A 6,139-nucleotide genomic window follows, 5' to 3' on the forward strand; every position below is an offset into this window, starting at 1 on the left:
GGACTTTTCCATGCTAAGTCTCCATACTTGGACTTTTCCCGTGCCAAGTCTCCATACTTGGACTTTTCCGTGCCAAGTCTCCATACTTGGACTTTTCCGTGCCAAGTCTCCATACTTGGACTTTTCCCGTGCCAAGCTCCCTGCTTGGACTTTTCCGTGCCAAGTCTCCATACTTGGACTTTTCCCGTGCCAAGTCTCCATACTTGGACTTTACCGAATCAAGTCAACTCAAGTCGGGTCAACCAGGTCAACCTTGACCGAAGGTTGCACCCACAATCTCCCAAGTTTGTATTCTTGTCAAACATCAAGATACAACTTTTCTATTCTCGTCAAACATCAAAATACAACTCGAGTCAGGTCAACTCGAGTCGGGTCAACCAGGTCAACCTTGACCTAAGGTTGCACCAACAATTCCCTCTACGAGGAACGCGTCCTCACCTACTCCACTCAGGAGATTTACCTATTGCCAGTGCGATCCTCCAGATCGACTGGACTTTTGCTCGGCGCTCGATGCTTCTGGACTTTCTGCTGGACTTCCGCTTTCCGGCTGGTCCAGTCTTTCACATGGTTCGCGACACCAGAACTTTCCACCTAGGGTTACCCCCTAGGACTTTTGCCTGAAGCACTCGACCCACCAAGACTTTTCGCATAGGGTTACCACCCCCTATGACCTAGGGTTACCACCCCCTAGGGTTTTCACCTTGCCTAACCACAGTTAGGGCTTTTACCTAAGTACACTTAGGACTTTCTTGTAATCTCATTCAGACTATTAGATCACCACACATCTTAACTTTGAATCCTTTTCCATTATCAAAACTTAGGTTCGATCGTTGGATGTTTCCTGCACCAACAGTTGAGTCCAGTAAGTTTGTTCTCTTTCAGTATAATGGGCAGTGGGTTGAAAGTCATCCTAAGAATCACAAAAATAACTTTGGCCAGGACTCTAAATTTAGAATAATATTGATTCATCAAATAATACTATTTTAAATTAACCAACACCTTAAAACACCGTGAATTTTGTATGCCATGATAGTGTGGACGTATACAAATTCAACATTTGTAAAAGGAGGGTGTAACCCATTAATTTTATTATCTTGTCAACCTAACTTTTTGACAAATAAAATTAATAGTTGGTTTCCTTCGGTCACACAAATAATAGCAGTGACTCCGATGGGGAGGATACTATTAGACGTGTCTAAGTGTATACCATTACTTGACACTAAGTCCATTAATAAGATTGTGCTCCTTTCGATGGGGAAGATCACACGCTCTTAATTAATTTCCTATAGTCATCCAAAATGGAAGTTTGATCTAGTGATCCGCAAACAAACTCATCCGATATGGAGGAAGGCACTCAGAGCCAACGCGCAAGTTTGTTTGCATGACTTACAAACCAGTAATGGAGACCGTGGAATTTATTAAAATAAATTCCTCTCCCACTTAGTTATTTAAAGTGAGGAATTTTAAACTATCCTAGCATACATCACATGCATACACACACATCACAGTAAATAAAGCAATAAATATGGAAATTATTTTCCAACTATTATGACCTTTTTCTGTTATTGTCCTCTATGTGCACCAACCCTAGCTGCTGCCATCTTTAGCCACCGCCATCGGGTCGAGTCATCGCATCCATCTTGCCTCTTATTTCGCTGCGCCTCTGGTGCTCCATAAGTACCATGCCTCGCAAGAATCCGATCCATGACAAAACTAGAATTTGACATATATCGATCATATATTCCACCAGAGAATGTACATGTAATCTAGATCGAAAATAAAATTCTAAAATCCTAGGGCTAATACAACTCCTGTTGTATTAGTTACATACAATCATACACACACAAAAAATTGCCCTTGACATATCCAAGGGTCCAATCACACACAACATCAATAAGCCATAATAGTTGGAGCCTACAACCAAAGAGTTTGCACATCCTACTATTATCCTGCCTAAATTATGTATGACATGTGCATAACCTATTTGAATTCTAAACACACAGAGGCAAACCCTAGCTCTGATACCAATTGTTGGTTAGTCCTAGGAAAATATACCGGTTTCACTGTATAAAATTTTTTGTACAAGTGATGAACCTTTCCTTAAATAACCTATTGTATTCTTTAGAAGTTAAATTAGGAATCACAGACAGAACTTAACATCATTGATAACAAATTTAACTTATCTGTTCTTAATAGTTTAGATTTGAATCGCAAGCGAAACTTAACACTATTGATTCAAATCCACCTATGTTATTAATTCTATTAAATATTAATTTCCAAAATTGGCTTCCAGGACTGCATGGCGAGGCACATGGCCTTCTTGGATATGGAAGCAACCACCACCGCCTAGTCAAAGCCTTTTAAGGAAAGCTAATATTTAATTTCCTTAAATAACTCTAGGTTAACCAAAAAGAACAATCGAATCACAAATTTGAAAAAGAAGAAAACACAAACTTGAAAAATAAATTCGAAAAACTAGATCTAATTGCCTCTTGTATTTAGAATTCATACAAAGAAAAATAACTAGTATGATACGGAAGAAAACTACTAGTTATACCTTCTCTTTGTAAGCTAATGACCTCAAGATCTTCTGCCGTATTCCTCGCCTCGCCTTGGACGTCGTGTGGGTGACAATCCTCCAAGATGAACACCACCCAAAAGCTTCCTCCTCTTCTTCTAAAATCCGGCCACCACCACCACCAAGGAGAAGAGAGCAAAAGGGAAAAGAGAGAAGAGAGAAGAGAGGGAGGCCCGACCACTTGATGATCTCCAAGCAAGAGAATAAGAGTTGTATCTCATGAAGCCCCCTCACCCCTTCTTTTATATTACTTGCCCAAGGCAAATAAGGAAAAACTTTTTACAAAAAATAAAATCATCCAAGAGTTTTTCCTTTTTCCTTTTAATTTTTCCTTTTCTTTCCTCTTGATTGAATCAATCACCAAAATTAATTTTTGTGATGATTTTATATTTTTAATTATGGTCGGCCCCTTGCTTGGGCACCAAGCAAGGTGGCCGGCCACCTCATCAAGAGAAAAGGAAATATATATTTTTTAAAAAAATTTACAAGAAGAAATCTTCTTATAAAATTTACAAGCTCTCTTTCCTAAAGTATGTGTTAAAAAAGGAAAGTTCTAAAAATTAAAACCATATTTTAAAATTTAAAACTTCTCTTATAAAATTTCCTTTTTTAACATGATGATAGAAAATTTTAATTTTAAAACTTATCTTCCTTTGTTTTCTTAAACCATGAGGATGGTTAAAAAAGGAAAGTTTTAAAACTTTTAAAACTCTCTATTAAAACATGTGGCCAAATTCAAATAAGGAAAGTTTTTAAAATTAAAATCTTTCTTTTAGAACTTATAGTTTTCTACAAAGAGAAGATTTTAAAAATTCAAAAACAACCCTCCTTGTTTGAATATTGTGGCCGACCCCTTCATGCTTGGTCACCAAGCAAAGGGCCGGCCCCTATAGATGAGGATGTGGCCGGCCCTTGCTTGGTCACCAAGCATTGGACCGGCCCACTTCTTGGACACTAAGAAGAGCCTTACATTTGGATGGACTTAAGGCTATAATGAGGCTAAGACAGTGACCTAGAGGAGAAATTAGTTTTGGCCTTCCGATGAGCTTGAGTATCTCGTGCTCGCCCCGAACACACAACTCTAGTTCATCGATAATAACTCATTCCACTAGAGAGTTATTACCGCACTACCGCACCATGTTGGGACCGAAAAGTAGCTAGAGGGGGGGGGGTTAAATAGCTCGTCGCGTGCTCGTGTGCTTCGTTGCTTGTTTCTCCAAGGATGTGCAGCGGAAATACAAAGAAGCAACTACAACAATGCTAACAAGTAGATTTATTTGATATCCACCTCACAAGAGGTGGCTAATCCAAGGATCCACACACTCACGCACCCTCCACTATTAAAACACCCCTTTATGGTAACTACCAAAGGTGGAGAAGCCCTACAAGTTCACACTACAAGAAGAAAGGGAAAGGGAACAAAATACAAGCTAAAAGCTTACAAGTTTACAAGAAAACCCTAACCCTAACTTTCTTCTTCAGCTGTAGATCCGCCTCTTGACTTGGAAAAACCTCCAAGAATCTTCAAGAACTGGCGATCTGAACTTTGTGGAGAAGCTGTGGAGTTGCTGTGAAGATCTGAGATGAATGTCGTGAGTTCTACCGAAGGAATCGAGCGCCTGCAGCTTAATACGACGCCAACGGTCGGATCCCTATCTATTGGATTGCTCCCAATCGATCGGGGAGGCTTTGGATCGATCCACTGATCGATCCAAAGTGCCTCTATACTCTGGGAAAATGCCTGGATCGATCAACGGATCGATCCAGGGCTTATCGCGACAAATCGCAGCTTCCCAATCGATCCACTGATCGATTTGGACCTCTGGATCGATCGACTGATCGATCTAGTAGGCTACTGTGCGCTCGCGATTGCCTCCCAATCGATCCACTGATCGATCGGGACGAAGGCTTCTCGCGGGGACACCCCAATCGATCGGTCGATCGATTGGGCTCCAGCAAATCGATTAGCTGATCGATCCAGCTGCTGGTTTTTGCCCAAAACCACGTCCCAAGCCCCCCAAACCAACATCCGGTCAACCTTGACCTGTTGGTTCATCATGCCTAGCATCCAGTCACCCTTGACCTGCTAGGACTCCCTCACCAAGTGTCCGGTCAATTCCTTTGACCCACTTGGACTTTTCCTCATTATGCCAAGTATCCGGTCACTTTCTTGACCTACTTGGACCTTCACCAGATGTCTGGTCAACCTTGACCCATCTGGACTTTCCCCGTGCCTGGCTTCACTCACCAGGACTTCTCATCTGCCTGGCTTCACTCACCAGGACTTCCAACTACCTAGCTTAACTCACTAGGACTTTCACCTGGATTCACTTACCAGGATTTTCCTTCTGCCTAACATCCCAGTCAGGACTTCCCAATCAAGTATCTGGTCAACCTTGACCTACTTGACTCTTCTTCAATCAACCTGATCAGACCCTGATCAGAGGGGAATTGCACCAAACAATCTCCCCAAATGAACGACTGCATTGTCAAACATTGAAACCCAAACCAAGACTCAAGCTTGGTCAACCAGGTCAGCCTTGACCTAAGGGATATTGCACCAACAATCCCCCCTTTTTGATGTTTGACAATACCACATTTAAGTTAGGTTAATCCCATAGCCTCAACCTCCTTCATGCCACTAGATAATGATGGCATAAGTTAAACCCTTCATTCTCCTCCTAAGAGGGCAAACTCCCTCTAGGTAATGAAGTCCTAACTTAAACCCTTCATTCTCCCCCTATTGACACACATCAACAAATGTCTCATCGTTGGGCACACATCAACAAATTCACTTGTTGAACACTCTCCCCTTTGAGACTCTCCCCCTAAAGAGTTGCTCATCATTGTTCACAACTTCACTCGTTGTGATCAACACGATAATGAAAGTCCCATACCCTTCATTATCCTTAACCCTACATTTTCCCATTAATGTAGTTAAATGCCCATCCTTGAGCATTTTTAACTTAAACCATTTGAACAATGAGGATATCCTCTCCCCATTAAAGTTCAAACGCTCATCCTTGAGCATGTTCTGAAAAGAAGGTTAACCACCTTCCAAGGTTCATGAAAAATAGTTTCCATGTCTTTAAAGAGTCCCTCCCCCTAAAGACATGGTGGTAACTTCTGTCATTGCACCAACAATGACTTGGAATCCCTAAACCTTTAGGAAACCCAAATTTAGAAGTTTTGAGCTTCAAATATTCAATATTTGAAGCAAACCTCAACCTAAACTTCTACGTAGTCTCCCATAACCAATCCATCCTTGTTTTCAACATGAAAACACCCTTTTTGATGTATAAAAATGTATTTTGAGGGTTAGGAATGGTTACCTAGACTAACCATGGTTCAAAAATACTGATATCAGGCTTTACCAGCCAAAATCAGCAACTTCGATCGATTGGAGTTGGGTCCCAATCGATCGGACCATGCTGAATCGATTCACTGATCGATTCAGGAGGGCTGGATCGATCGGTGGATCGATCCAGATGGCTTCTGTTCGCGAGAAGCCTGTTCTCAATCGATCGCCCGATCGATTGAGACCCTCCAATCGATCGGGTG

This window comes from Zingiber officinale, chromosome 2A (genome assembly GCF_018446385.1).
Source record: "Zingiber officinale cultivar Zhangliang chromosome 2A, Zo_v1.1, whole genome shotgun sequence".
Classification (NCBI taxonomy): Eukaryota; Viridiplantae; Streptophyta; class Magnoliopsida; order Zingiberales; family Zingiberaceae; genus Zingiber; species Zingiber officinale.